Below are 16,308 nucleotides of genomic sequence, written 5' to 3'. Positions count from 1 at the left end.
CAAAGCCTCCATTTAAAGGGGGCTCAGAAACCCCTTTTCATTTCCTGCCGGTTATACTTCTTGGATTCAAATCCACCATCATCATGCCCTCTTCTTTGCCCCCTCCCCAGAGTGAAAGCTCATTACTAGGAAACTCATCATCACAGAGGTTTCATCAGCTTTGATACTCACAACTCATCAGTAGCTTCTGCCTCAAAGATTGGAGAGTAGCAACACAGTGCCAAAAACTCCTCCCAAAGTATCAATTCTAAGAGGACTCAGAAGCCTGGCCAATTCCTTCCAGCTGGATCCCTTAGATTCACCCCAACAGCATCATGCATTGAACTGCTTATCTTTCCCGCCACCTATCTTTCAGTTTCCTTATTCATGTTGTCTTCCCCAGTTAAACTGTAAGGTTTTTTGCAGGAAAGGACAGTCTTTTTTTTTATTATTTTTATTCTCATTTTTTTATTTAAGGAAAGATTTTATTTATTTTGAGTTTTACAATTTTCCCCCCATTCTTGCTTCCTTCCCCCCACCCCCACAGGAGGCATTCTGTTAGTCTTTACATTGGTTCCATGTTATACATTGATCTCAGTTGAACGTGATGACAAAGAAATCATATCCTTAAGGAAGAAAAACAAAGTGTGAGATAGTAAAATTACTTAATATAATGTTTTTTTTCCTAATTTGATGGTAATAGTCTTTGGTCTTTGTTCAAAGTCGTTTCTCAAATTCTTTCTCTGGATACAGATGGTATTCTCCATTGCAGATAGCTCAAAATTGTCCCTGGTTGTTGCACTGAAGGGATGAGCAAGTCCATCAGGGTTGATCATCACCCCCATGTTGCTGTTAGGGTATACAATGTTCTTCTGGTTCTGCTCATCTTGCTCAGCATCAGTTCATGCAAATCCTTCCAGGCTTCCCTGAATTTCCATCCCTCCTGGTTTCTAATAGAACACTAGTGTTCCATGATATACATAACCACAGTTTGTTAAGCCATTCCCCAATTGAAGGACATTCACATAATTTCCAATTTTTTGCCACCACAAACAGAGCTGCTATAAATATTTTTGTACAAGTGATGTTTTTACCCTTTTTCATCATCTCTTCAGGGTATAGACCCAGTAGTGGTATTGCTGGATCAAAGGGTATGGACGTTTTTGTTGCCCTTTGGGCATAATCCCAAATTGCTCTCCAGAAAGGTTGGATGAGGTCACAGTTCCACCAACAATGTATTAGTGTCCCAGATTTCCAACATCCCTTCCAACATTGATCGTTGTCCTTTCTGGTCACATTGGCCAGTCTGAGAGGTATGAAGTAGTATCTCAGAGATGCTTTAATTTGCATTTCTCAAATAAGTAATGATTTAGAGCAATTTTTCATATGACTATGGATTGCTTTGATTTCCTCATCTGTAAATTGCCTTTGCCCATCCTTTGACAATTTGTCAATTGGGGAATGGCTTGTTCTTTTGAAAATTTGACTCAGTTCTCTGTATATTTTAGAAATGAGTCCCTTTGTCAGACATACTAGTTGCAAAAATTGTTTCCCAATTTACTACATTTCTTTTGATCTTGGTTATAGTGGTTTTGTCTGTGCAAAAACTTTTTAATTTAATGTAATCAAAATTATCTAGTTTGTTTTGAATGATGTTCTCTATCTCTTCCTTTCCATAAATCTGACAGGTAAACTACTCCTTGACCTTCCAGTTTGCTTATAATATTGTTTTTTATGTCTAAATCCTGTATCCATTTGGATCTTATCTTGGTATAGGGTTTGAGGTGTTGGTCTAATCTAAGCTTCTTCCATAATAACTTCCAATTTTCCTGGGCAACAGTTTTTATCGAAGAGAGAGTTTTTATCCCAGTAGCTGGACTCTTTGGGTTTATCAAACAGCAGATTACTATAATCATTTCCTGCTATTGTACCTAATCTATTCTACTGATCCATGACTCTATTTCTTAGCCAATACCAGAGAGTTTTGAGGACCAATGCTTTATAATATAATTTTAGATCTGGTAATGCTAAGCCACCATCTTTTGCACTTTTTTTCAATGAATCTCTGGAAATTCTTGACTTTTATTTCTCCATATGAATTTACTTACAATTTTTCTAACTCATTAAAGTAATTTTTTGGAATTTTGATTGGTGGGGTGCTAAACAAGTAGTTTAGTTTTGGTAGAATTGTCATTTTATTATATTAGCTCGACCTATCCATGAACAGTTGATGTTTGTCTAGTTATTTAAATCTGAGAGTTTTTTAATTGTTTTCAACAAGTTTTTGAGTCTGCCTTGGCAGGTAGACTCCAGGTATTTATTTTGTCTGAGGTTACTTTGAATGGGATTTCTCTTTCTACCTCTTTTTATTCTCATTTCTTAACAGAGGGACTGGCACAAAATAGGAGCTTAATAAATTGTGGGTTGTACTGTACTGCATTGCATTTCATTGTACTGTGTTGTACTATAATGTATTGCATTGCATTATGCTATATTTTAATGCATTGTATTATATTGTAATGTATTCCATTGTATTGTGTTGTAATATTATGTTCTATCTTATATTTTATTGTATTTTGTTACATTGCATTTTGTTGTAATGTATTGCACTGCATTGTGTTGTATTGTGTTGTACTGTAATGTCTACTTCATTGTAAGCAACTTGAAGGGCTAGCAACCTGCTTGATACTACTGCAGCCTTCCCCCTCCTCTCTCTTTCAGCACTGTGGACAGCCTAGGCATTGAATGAACACTTTATAGATTCTGTCTACTATAGAGCCAACTTCTACAAAGATGTGAGTTTAGATGACTTTGGTAAAAAAAACAAACAAATAATCAGTCAATAAATGATATCCTCAAATCCAAGAAGGGCTGAGTATATGCCCTATTCCTAATATATACTGGTTGTCACTTAATCTTTTAGGGTTCCAGGCAGAGAATGGTGACCTGCATTAATAGGGACAGTTTTCTCACCTAGGAGTTCCCCAAGCCAGTAAAATTACTGGTCCAGTCCCCATCTTTAACTTTTGAATCAAGTCAGACACTAATTAGATAGGTGTGTTGTTCTGTGGGGGAAAGGGCAGGATTTGGAATCTGTAGGGCTAAGTTTAAATCTAGATGAGACTCTTCTGTGTGATTTGGGTTAAGAGACTTTCAGATGAGATGGCCTCTCAGTTCTAAGTCTATGATCTCATGTCTCCCCAGTTGGGCAGCACTAGCAGAAGGAAGAAAAGAGTAATTCTGGGATTTCTTGGCTTCCTTCCTTCCCCTGCCTCTTTATCTGAGTGGAAGATGTGTAAATAAAAGATCAAGAACCTTTCACAATCCTTTCCATCCTCCAAATTCCCTAATTATGGAAGAATAAGACCTTCATGGAAACATATCAAGGTTTGTGATTACTTAAATGAACCATCAAGAGACCTGATTTCTAGAGCTGGCTTCACTATTAAACTACAAAAAAAGCAGAGTTGTAGAGTGGGAAAAGACATGGGAACTGGATTCAAATCCCAACTTTGCTATTCATTGTCTATGTAACAAATTGCTTAACCTCTTTGGGTCTGTTTCCTTATCTGTAAAGCTCAATGACCTCTAAGGTCGTTTCCAGCTCTAAATCTAGGTGCCAAATGAAAACTGGATGAATCTTGGGCCTATCCTACCCTTCTTAATTCTAGTATGTTCCATCTTTTAATTATTTCTTATATATTTCATGTATTTAATTATTATCCTCTATATTGCTTGCTTTGTATTATTTGTATATTATTGCCCCATTAGATTATATAAACCCATGACCTTCTATATAATTCTATGGTCCCTTGGGTTTTCACCCAGAACTAGGGAGCTTCTCTCTCCTGTGTAATCAGGGCCTTAAACAAGGAACAGGCTATTCCAGTTGCTCAGCTCATCTCCTAACCACCAAACAGAGCTGGGTTTCCCCTACTCAAAGCAGACTTCTTATTTTATTCTTAAAGCTTTCCGGGCAGAAAAAAAAAAAGATGCTTCTATGCTTCTTCTGGCCTCAAACAGCAAACAGTCCTCCTTAAAGTTGAACTAATTCCATCCTGCTTCTCCTCTTTAGAACAATGGGAAACAATTTTTTGCCAGCTGGTAATCCTTGGAGAACTGAAAGAGAACATTCAAGTGCCCCCCATGTCCCTCCCCCTTTAAGTTGTCTTGTATGAGCTGTCTCTCCTCTCCATCTGCCCAAAGCACCATCATCCCTGCCTCCCTCCCCACAACCTCCAAGCAGCAGATTAAACGATTGGAGGAGGAAGTCTGCTCTGGTGAGATGCAATCATCTCTGACTAAAATCTCTTTTTCAAATATATAATGGTCTAATCAATATTAATAGAGAGGCTTATCTGTTTTCCTCATCTCCCGTGTCCTTAAGAGTAGATAAAATGCTTGTAAAATGGAATCCTATTCAGCATATACTGATTGCTTCCAAAACGCGTTTTCTCGAGATCTGTCATCAAGTGTAAGTCATTACTGAGCAGCCAGGCCCAGCACGCCAGCGTTGACAAATTTTGGAAGATTCTTTGATTATTTTGCCCAACATGTGATTTAAGGGCTAAAACTCTACCTTGCCTCCAAATTTGCTTTTGTCTATCCCACTAAGGGAACTTAGAAGATGAAAAATATCTAGGAAAAAATGAGAGATAAAAGAAATGGAGGAAGGAAAGAAGGCTTCAGAGAATATTCTGGGACAGAGGCCCTGGCCTGAGACCCTGTTAGCAGGAAGTGGCAGGAACCTTGCCTGTTTGAACTTTTCATGGAAGGGGAAGGAAGAGTCTCAACCTTAGTCCTTGACCAAAGGGATGGAGATGTGTCCTGCCTTCACAGAGAGGATAGAATTATAATTTGCTAGCTATATGAAATGTAATTGCTGAAAGAGAGATACAATTTAATTTACAGGACATAGATTTAGTGCTTAAAGATACCACTGAGTCCAACCTTCTTTTTAATAGAAGAGAAAACTGAGGCAGAGGGAGCTTAAGGGTCTTGCCCAGATTCATACAGCCAGTAAGTATCTAAAGTGGGAGTTAAATAGACATATTTCTGACATTAAACCCAGGGCTCTATCTACCACTCCACACTGACTCAACAAAGTGTTATTAAGCACCCACTAGGAATAACCCAGGTTCCCCCAAAGATTTGGGGTTCATAAAATCTTGAGAACTAAGGGGTGGCTAGGTGGCATAGTGGATAAAGCACCAGTACCTGGGTTCAAATCCGGTCTCAGACACTTAATAATTACCTAGCTGTGTGGCCTTGGGCGAGCCACTTAACCCCATTTGCCTTGAAAAACCTACAAAAAAAATCTTGAGAACTAGAACCACAAAAATTGTCACACTATATCTCTTTGGTCCAATTTCCCTATCTGGATTTATTCTAGGAACTCTCCAAAATATAATTTACATTTAGTTTGCATCCCTAATAGGGTCCCTATTAACCATACAAATACTCAGGGTAGCAAGTGCACTTTCAACATAGGACAGCCTTTACTTCCCTACACAAAAAAAATGTGGCAAAGGACTCACAAGAGCCCATAGCTATATATAGAAAACACTTACAGCCCTAAATAGTATGTCAGTTCCCTGTCAAACAAATGAACTTGGGATTACTAGAAGGCCAATCCTTTAACATTATGATTGCTGCATCTTTATCACAGTGCTCTGTCTAGTACCCCCAAGAGTCCTAGTGTCACAGTGTGATTCAGATGCTTCCTGGAAGGTAAACATACTTTAGTGGCATCTGAGAAAGCCATCCCCTTCCCATTGGTCTTGAACTGTAATTCAACTCTCTAATAGGATTCTGCTCAGAAACTATGTAAACTCTACTTTTCTTTCTCCTAGAAACAAATTCCCTGCTTTCTATAAGGTCTACTTCCTAAACTTTCAAACTTGGGGTGTCTCAAACTTAGAGTTAGCCACAAGATAGCCCACAAAACTGATGAGACCTAGGAAATCTCTGGCTAGAAGGCTAGATTCTGAGGTCGAATTGTAAAGGAAATAAAATCCAGCCCTTGGCCTTCATAAAGGAGGGTGCCAAGGCCCACAAACTCCTCTTTTAGGATGAATGGGTATATACATATTGATTCCTACAGGAACTATGTCACCAACCAGGTAGCCGCTATTTCCTGGGCTGGGCAAAGTCCACTTTTGAGTCACTCATCTCTCATGCTTAGTGTAAACACATAAACTTCTGTCATTCCATCCTGACACAAGTCACAAGATGTATTGACTGCTCCTGGGAGGAGGAACAGAAGAGCTCTCACCCCCTACCCTATAATACTTGGGAAGCAAGAATTAAGTGAATAATTGAAAAGGGAATTTAAAAAGTCATCAGGCTTTTGTGGACAATGATGTGAAGAGCTCCTTTGACAGGGAGTTTGTACTCCTGAGTCTCAGCCAAACAATCAGGCCAACCTAGACTCTGAAAGCCAATCAGTAATTCTTCTCAGCAAGGCACCATGGGCACTCCCCTCCTCCACAGGGAGGTGGCCCTCAGATCCCTCCAAATAAAGGCTCATGCCCTGTAACTTCATCAAGTCAATTTAGGACCTTATCAAACTGATCAAGGATTTCCCTGGTGAATGAATAAGTAAATAAATGAAAAAGAATTTATTAAGCACTTATATCAAGAACTGTTCTGAATGCTGGGAATTACAAAAAAAGAAAAATAGTCCCTGCTCTCAAGGAGTTCATAATTTAATTGGGAAAGATAACAAAAAGACAGAATGATGCAATGATAGGAGCACTAGGTTTAGAGTCAGAGGATCTGGGAAAAATCTGCATGTACTATGTGACTCTTCATAAATCAAGTAACCTCTTTAGGCCTCGTATCCCTATCTGTAAAATGGGAGGGGGGGTTGGACTAAATGACCCTTAAGGTCCCTTTCAGCTCTAAAGTATGATATTGTGGAATAGGAGAACTCAGCTACAGGGAAGATTGAAAGGTTAGAAATTCTTAAAGTTTTCATTATAAGACAAAATCCACATCCCAGGATTTCTTAGGATGCATTGGGACTTCTGTCCTACAGAAGTAACTCACCACCATTAGAAAGTGGCAAGTAGAAAAATTTATTACTTTGTAATAAAGATTCTGGGTTTCTTGTTACAGTGATAAGGATGAAAGCATTCAGTGTCTGGCAAATTGTGGTAAAGGGAAAGGGAGCACTGGGAAAAGGGGAGGGTAAAACAAAGGGGTACCCACTTGGCCCCAACATGGACTGGGGTCCTAATATGATTTGGAGCTGCCTATGAGATGTGGAAGAGTCAGCCCTTTACCTAAGTAAGATCTGACCCTAGTTAGGAACACAAGGTGGACAAGAAAGAAAAGTTTCTGCCAATGTCTGCTAGTTAGGAGCAAACATTACCTAATAGTATATATACAGCTGGGTCCTGATGAATGAGGATAATGAATCCTGAGAAGCAGTCTTTCATGTATTCAAATTGACACTATTTGAAGTTGTAAGTATAGAAAATATGGCTATTAGTTCCAGCCCAGTGGAAATACGCAGCTTGAATTCGAATAATGTGACCATTTCGTGGAATTCATTATTCATACTGATCAGGACCTAACTGTAGCAATAATAGATTATGGAATAGGAGTCAGGAAGACACGGGAATGCATCTTGCCTCAGATACTTACTATCTGTGTGACCTTAGATAAGTCACTTCGCCTTTGCCTGCCTCAGTTTCCATAACTATAAAATGGGGATAAAATCTTCTAGGGTTTTTATGAGGATCAAATGAAATATTTGTCAAAAACCCTTAGCATATGGGGCAGCCAAGTGGTGCAGTGGATAGAACGCCAGCCGTGGAGTCAGGAGTACCTGAGTTCAAATCTGACCTCAGACACTTAATAATTACCTAGCTGTGTGGCCTTGGGCAAGCTACTTAACCCCATTTGCCTTGCAAAAAAAAAACAAAAAACCTAAAAAAATCCCTTAGCATTGTGTCAAGTAGTAGGTGATTAATAAATGCTTGTTCCCTTCATTCCTAGAACATAATATATACTTAGATTTTCCAAGTGCTCTGAAGCATCTGAAGACCAAGAGATCACTTCTAGTGGGTTGTGATCAGGGAAAGTTTGATGAGGGAGGTGACTCACTTTAGCTGGAGATGTAGGTATGGTAAGGGAGAGGAAAGGTGAATGGGCATTCTAGATAAAGACAGGAAATATACCCACAGATAGCCACAAAGAATAGACTTTGTGAAATGCAAGAATGGGACAAGTCTGGAAATTCGGATTTTGAAAGTCCTTGAATGTCTAACTAAGGAATTGGAACTTCAATAGATAGGTAATGGAAACTTATTGAAGGATTTGGAGCAAAGCAGGATTAGACCCACATAGTACAGTTTGCAGAAAGAAGAGGTAACACTTTTAGAACTTCACAGTACTGAGAAGACTGTCCAGGCATCTGAAACTAATTCCATGAGAAGACAAAGACACTGAGGTAGTCCTAATGATCATCCATTTTAAAAGTATTTATTAAATATAATGTATTAGCCCACGTGCTATACCAGGTACTTCCATATACCTGAAACAAATTGTATAGTCATATATGGCAAAAGAAATCATTAAGAAGACTTCAGTATATCCTTTCATGAGCATCCCAGTAGATAACTAGCCAGTGAGTAGATCAGTTTACAAATAAGGAAACTGAGGCTTCTAAAGTTAAATCATGTTCACAGAGGGAGTCATTGCCAGAACTATGACTCTGCTCATCTATAACTCAAGTCTTCTAACTCCAAGGGCAGCTTAAAGGGCCCTCCAAGAGGTATCAGGGAACAATATCTGATGGCAGGCATTTGGAGAGTGAGGTCATTAATGGCTACAATGGCTGAAAAAGACATCACAGAAAAGGTGAGACTGGATGAGAACCTTGAAAGTTGGATATGATTTGAATAGGGAGAATTAGGAGACATTTAAAGATGAGGAAGGAAGGAAAGGAAGGAGAAGAATGGAACAAAGGCAAGGAGGCAGGAATAGTCTTGCCATGTTTAGAGAATAATGAGCTGCCTAATCTGGCTACAATTTAGAATTCTATTCTAATCTAGGAAGCTAGGTGATGTAGGAAAGTACTGGACCTATAATCAAGAAATTCAGTTATTTTTCAACCACGTTCAACTCTTTGTGACTCCATTTGGAGTTTTCTTGGTAAAGATGCTGAAATGGTTTGTCATTTCCTTCTCCAGATCATTTTTACAGATGAAAACTGAGGCAAACAGGATTAAGTGGCTTTCCCAGGATCACACAGCTGGGAAGTGTCTGAAATCATATTTGAATCCTGGTCTTCCTGATCCTAGACCCAGAGCTCTATCCACTGAGTCATCTAGTTGCCTCATGGTCAAAAAGACTTAAGTTCAAATCTTGTCTTCTATGTGATTCTGGGTAAGTCATTTCACTTCAGCTTCAGTTTCCTATCTGAAAAATGGAAGTGATAATAATGGGATTTTTGTGAGAATAAATCCAGATAACATTTATCAAGTAATTCTTAAAGCAATATGTAAATGTAAGAGATTATTATGGTTTTTGTTTTTATATCACAGTCACTTACTGATAGGCATCTATCACCATAAAAACCATAGTTTTAAAAAATGAGAGACATTTAAGCAAAATAGACTGAAAAATTGACCAAGGCTCCTCATGAATGCAATAGCCATATCTATAGTATTCCACATCTCTGTCAAGAGGAAGGAAAAAAAATGTTTCATCACCAGTTCTACGGGACTAAGATTGGTCATTGAAATTCATCTGAGTTTGGCTGTCTTTTCATGATTCTTTCATTTCCATAATTATCATCATTGTATCTTGTTCTCCTGGATCTGCTTTCTTCCCTATGCATCAGTTCATAAAAATATTCTCAAGTTTCTTAGAGTTCCATTCTTTTCAATAGACTCCATTTCATCAGCTGTGTCTTTTCTTCTTGCCTGGAGATGAGTGTTTTGTAAAGATCAGTGTGGAAGACTTCCTAATCTATCTTTTTGTTTCATAGCCAAATTAGAGGTGATAGAAAGAACTTTATAGATCATCTAATGCCCTTTCTCTGTCTCTGTCTCTTTATTTGTCTGTCTCTCTCACAGATACACACACAAACACATACCCAAAAGAGACTATGACACCATACATTTCCACAACAAGAACTATCCATTCATTCCTTTCACAAATCAGAATAGGAGACTAGGGGAGAGGATGAAGCTGTCTCTTCTCTCTCATATTTTTGGGAATTTCAAGCATGATTAGACTGTAGATCAGCACAATTTTTCATTCTATCCATAGAACATTTCACCATCTTCAAAGTCAGGAAGTTCTTTCTTATGCATGTATAATCTCTTCATATAGAGTCAACAGTGAAGACCTTCTCTGGTGAAGAGGGCTAGACCCTACTCTCCTGGTATGATGAATATTCACGTTTATAATTAAATAGATGGTAAGTTCCTTGAGGATAGGAGCTGGGTTGTTTTCTATTTACAGCTCTTTGAGGACTTGTTTCTTAAATGTTACAAGAAATGTTTGATACATATTTGTTGATTTTAGGAGCCTAGTCTCCTGCCTACCACAGCATGTATAGAGAAAATAATTTCTTTTCAACATAGAAAATAATTGCTGAGTTCAGGGGAGATGGAACGGTCAAGGGCATCCAAGGTCTCTCTCAGACTCACTAGAGCCATTAGACATTGGGTTGGCCCCTAAGGTTTTATCCTCTATTCTCTGTTCTCCTCTCACACCAATCCAGTAGGTTCATTTGGCATCTTTGCTTCAAAAAAAACTTCACCATTTTTTGGCTGAGATCTGTATCTCCTACTCTGACTTCTCCACCTATATACCCTACTTTCATTTTACATTCAATATATCCAGACCAAACATTTGATTTGGTTTTACCCCCCCAAAAAAAGAAAAAATAGAAAAAAACAGCTCTTTTTCCCCAAGTCTTGCTATCTGTGCTTCCAAACAGCCAGACTTATAACTTCAAAGTCAATTTTTTTTAGGTTTTTGCAAGGCAAATGGGGTTAAGTGACTTGCCCAAGGCCATACAGCTAGGTAAATTATTAAGTGTCTGAGACAGATTTGAACCCAGGTACTCCTGACTCCGAGGCCCGTGCTTTATCCACTATGCCACCTAGCCGCCCCTTCAAAGTCAATTATGCTGTCCTTCACGAAATCAGACACAATGACTTCTCAATTCCCCCCTAAAATGGTTCTCCTTTATATTTCCATCTTTCCCAATGAAACTCAGATATGGACAGTGTTTTAAGGTTTACCATGTGTTTTCCTCACACTAACCTTCAAAGTTAGGTATTTCAAGTATGATTACATTATTTTTAAATGAGGAAACTGAGGCTCAGTAAGGTTAAGTTCATACCACTGGTAAATGGCAGAGTTAGAACTCAAACCTAGATCTTCTTACTAGAAATTCAGTTCTCTCACTTTTGATACTTCAGTCAACACCCTTGCTTAGGCCCTTATCATCTCATACCTGCATTATTGCAATAGCCTACTAACTATTCTCCCTGCCCTCAGTTTTTCTTCATTCCAGTCCACCCTTCACCAAGACCTTCCAAAAATGCAAGTTTTTATCTTGTTCAACACCATATTTACATACCTATAGTTACCATTCCCCAATTGATGTGGTCAAAGAATATGAATGAGGCTATCAGAAGAAACTCATCCAATCCCTTTAGTATCTGATGATTGAGAGGTCTGGAAACTGCCACTGTTGTCACTGATTTTGTGACCCTTGAGGTCTGCTCCTAGTTTGTTAAGGGAGCCTTGGAGCACAGTCTGTGTTGGACTATGTTCCTCTATGACCCTGGTGCAAGAAACCTTTCCTGTCAATCTCCTAAGTTGTGCTGGGCTGGAAAATTGTTTTACTCAATATTTTTGTGGGTTCTGCCACTTTAAAATTTGTTTAGGATCATTATTTAAAGGGATTTGGAGGGATTTGGGGGAGAACTCAGACCAAGTCCCTGCCATCTTGACTCTGCCTCTTGATTGTAAATTCCTTGAAGGCAGGGCTTGTCTTTCTTTTCCATATGTGCATTGCTATCTGTAGCACAGTGGTACATAGGAGGTGCTTTATAAATGTTTATTGACTGACTGACCTAATGCAGCTCTCATTTTATAGATGAGGAACCAAGGAAATTAAGTGACTTGTCCAAGATGATATCACTGTGTTCTGGGAAAAATTTGAACCTAGGTCATCTACCTCCCAAACTGGCATTCTTTCCCCTGGGTCATGCCAGGATCTCTGCTGGACAGGGATCCCCAATGATAAGCTCCCTTTTCTTCCTCATGTTGCTATTTTATGGCCTACTATGGACTAAATTAGTCAATAAGCATTATTGTTCATAATTATAGATTAATAAAATAGATCCTATTTTAGTCATTAGTATTATATACACATATTAGTCATCTATTATGTTACAGGTATATTGTGCTAAGCACTAGGTCGGAATCCAGCTCTTGTTCTGCCCTCATTAGACATGAGTATCAATTATTTGAACCAAAGTGTGTGATTTGATAGCCCAATCTCACTCTACCAGGCCTGACCTTGTAAGTAGGTGAAATAGGCAGTCGCCTACTCAGTATAAGTTGAAAGATGCCCTCCCCAACCCTGTTCCACAATATCTTCACTCCCCTCCTCCAGCAGCATCATAGTGCTATGTGACTTTCTTTCATTAAAAAGTCATTCCTTTGGGGATTTTCATTCTTCATGATTAGTTTTTAAAGTATAAATAACCCTGAAGGGGTAACACCCTATAAGCTGTTATCAGGTTTTAAGAAAGACAAATTGATGACTAGCTGAGAGTTAGATGGGAAGTGGTGGAGGGGGAGAGGGAGAGAAAGGCAAAAGAAGCCAAAGCTGAATGCTGAGGAGATCAAGAATAGGGGACGATGGAAAGGGGAGGGCACTGAAGACAAACCCTGTCACCATTTTGCCAACTCTATCACCTTCTTTCCCTCCCAGATATGTGGCTCCAGACTACAATATTCAGTCTCTCTCTTAGATCCCACTGATAGCACCTACTGCCCAGGAAGTCAATACCACCCACTACATCTTTCCCAGACATTGTTTCCTGTGGTTCCCCACACCTGGGGGGTGGGAGGAAGGGAGGAAAGGCTGCTCGAGAGATAATTTTAGGCCTCATTATCATCTATTACATTATCAACTGCTCACAACACCCTGGAAATCCCAGCTTTGTCAATTAAGCATATTCTGAGGCTTCCATGTTCCCATCTCTCATCCTTTGCCCCCAGACTCAAAGTAGAAGAAACAGCCTAATTAACCCTAAAACCACCAATGAATGGCAGACTACTCCGCCTACACATCTCTTCTGTGGTCCTTGATGATTTGGGGGAGGGGAAAAGGGAGGAGAAGAAATAGACTTACTCTAAGGACTGATTTCATTGATACATGGAAGACCTGGGAAAGAAAACTCCCACTAGTAATGGAGGTCTACATCTTTCTAAAAAAACAAAAAAAAACCCAAAAAAACTAGACAGATAGTGGCCTAGAACAGTGAAAGACTAAGCAGTTTTCCCATAGTCACAGACAGTATTTGTCAAAGGTGGGCTTTGAAGCCAGAACTATTAGCTTCACACCTAGTTTTGTACCCTCTACACCATACTTCCCCTTGCTGTAGAGAATAGAATAATAAGAATAATTCACCTGCCTTGTAATTCTTTAAAGTTTGCAAAGCACTTTCCACCCAATGACTTTGTTTGGTAGGTATTATAAGTTTTATTTCCTCATTTTGATGCAACCATGTGGTTCATTAAGTAGAGAACTGGGCCTTAAGACAGAAAGGTCTGAATTCAGACCCTACCTAAGATACCTACTAGGATGTGACCATAAACAAATCATTCAATCTTTATTGGCCTCAGTTTCTTCACTTCTAAATAATAGGCATAATAATAACACCTCTCTCCTAGAGTTGTTGTAAAGATCAAATGAAATCATATTTGTAAAGCCCTTAGCATAGCATCTGGCATATAGTAGGTGCTTAATTAATGCTTATTTCCTTGTTTTCCTTTCCTGTTTTACAGATGAACAACTTCGGAATTGTCTTATCCTGATGTCTTGTCATGGTGTAAAAAGTTCCCCCAGGGTAGAAAGGGGGAACAAGGGTTCAGAGATGGATTGTAAGCCTATTGTTCAAAGACCAGACCAGTTGAATTCATGATGATAACAGTTAATTATAATAGATTGCATTTATATAGCACTTTAAGGTTTGCAAACTACTTTACAAATATTATCTCATTTGGCCATACAGTGATGTATTACTCTCAAATGCGATGTGTGGCTAGCTAGCAATTCATGAGAAAAAGACCTAGTGGTTTTAGTCATTTGCCAAAAAAAAAGATCTGGGAGTCTTGGTGGTTTGCAAGCTCAATGTGAATCCACAGAATGACATGGCAGATACAAAAATCTAATTCAATCCTAAATCACATTAATTTATCCAGTATTTGAAACAAAGCAGGGACAGTAGTGCCACTGTACTGGGGTAGTATATGCTTGCCATGTTATAGAAAGGATATTGATAAATTGGAGAGGATGTCCAGGGAGGCAACCAGGATAATGGAAGGCCTCAAGATTACACCAACTAAGGATGTGTTGAAGAAATTAGGGGTGTTGAACCCAAGAACAGATGGTAGCTGTCTTTAAAGATTTAAAGGGCTATTAAAAAGAGAGATCCCACTTATTCTTCTTGGTCCCACTAAAAAAGAAGTTTCAGAATTAGGTTCAATGTAGGAGGAGGTAGGGAAATAACTTCCTAATAGTTGGCATTATTCAAAATGGCATATTTTGTTTCATTTGAAGAATCCAGTGGAAGATGGCAAAATGACCTCTTGCTCAGAATTTTAAGAGTCAGAGGGACAGCTAGGTGGCGTAGTGGATAAAGCACCGGCCCTGGAGTCAGGAGTACCTGGGTTCAAATCCAACCTCAGACACTTAATAATTACCCAGCTGTGTGGCCTTGGGCAAGTCACTCAACCCTATTTGCCTTGCAAAAACCTTAAAAAAAAAGAGTCAGAATTCTGGCTCAGGCCTCTAAAGTCCCTCCCAGAAGCAGCCGGTGCCAGAGAACAGGGCTATGGGACTGGAGTCAAGAAGACTTGGGTTCAAAGGTGCCTCAGACACTTCTTAGTAATGTGACTTTAGGCTAGTCATTTCATCCTTTTGCCTTGTTTTCTTCAACTGCAAAAAATGGGATAATGATGCTCCCTAATTATAGGATTGTTGTGAGAATCTGATTAGATAATGTTTGTGGGATGTTTAGTACAGTGTCTGACATTTAATAAAGCTTTTTTCCTTCCTCCCTTCCTTCTCCCTTTTCTCCCTTTCTCCTTTCCTCTACCCCCCTCCTTTCCTTCCTCACTGCCTCCTTTCTTTTTCTTTCTTTCTTTGCTCTTTCTCTCTTTTCCCTCCTTCACTCTTTTCTTCTTTCCATCCCCTTCCTTGTTTTTTCTTCTCTCCTCTCCTTGTTTACTTTATTTCCTTCCCCCTACTTTCCTTCAATCCTTTCTTCCTAGATTCCTACTTTTCTTTCTTCTTCCCTTCCTTCCACTTTTTCTTCCTTCCCTCCTCCTTCCTTTCCTCACTTCATTCCTCCCTTCCTTCTTTACTTCTTTATTTTCTTCCTTCCTTCTTTCCTTCCATCTCTGATAATACATGTTCCTGAAGTCATTAAAGCACTGCATATTTTCTCTGAAGCAATCTCATCTACTTTCTGCCTTTTCAGTTCTAGGCCTAGCTTATTGTCCATGCATGGCATTGACTTAAAATACTTGTATTTTTGATGGAGCAGCTCTGACTGCTGTTTATACTAGACAATTGACACTTCTCATTCATTTGCTTCTTTGCTTCCTGTGTGAATGGTTTTTTCTTTCCTTCTTTCCTCTTTCCTTCCTTTCTTCAACTTTTCTTCTTTCCCCTTCTTCCTTTGTTCCTCCCTCTCTTCCTCACTCCTTTTTTCCTTCCCTTCTTTCCTCTATGCTTTCCTTTCTTCCTTCTTCCCTCCCCTTTTGAATAATTATAGATTTCATTTAGGATTTTCTGCAGCATTCTAGAGTTTGATGCAATTAGCAGAACATAATGCAATGGAAGAACACTGAACTTGAGATCACAGGACTTCAGGACTTGAATTTGAATCCATTTCTATCACTGATTATGTGATCTTGGTCAAGTCACTTAGTCTCAGTTTCTTGTTCTGTAGAAACTTGAACTGGATGAAGTCTGGGTTGCCTTATGTTCTGTTATTGTTATCTTCATTTTGCAGATGAAGAATCATAACCCTAGAGAAGTTAAGTGCTTTAGCCATG

At 39.0% G+C, this 16,308-nt stretch overlaps 1 long non-coding RNA gene across 1 annotated transcript in view; it reads right to left on the bottom strand.

Annotated features, from left to right (window-relative positions):
* Positions 1 to 529: 529 nt before the first annotated feature.
* The window catches only part of LOC141522252 (uncharacterized), a 29,941-nt gene continuing 14,162 nt past the window's right edge, over positions 530 to 16,308 (bottom strand). The window contains exon 4 of the long non-coding RNA XR_012478169.1: positions 530 to 605. This is a non-coding gene — a long non-coding RNA (uncharacterized LOC141522252). The remainder of the gene's footprint in view (positions 606 to 16,308) is intronic.

Source organism: Macrotis lagotis, chromosome 1 (assembly GCF_037893015.1).
Source record: "Macrotis lagotis isolate mMagLag1 chromosome 1, bilby.v1.9.chrom.fasta, whole genome shotgun sequence".
NCBI lineage: Eukaryota > Metazoa > Chordata > Mammalia > Peramelemorphia > Peramelidae > Macrotis > Macrotis lagotis.
Note: the sequence above shows the minus strand (reverse complement) of the source record. Positions and strands in the feature narration are given on the sequence as shown.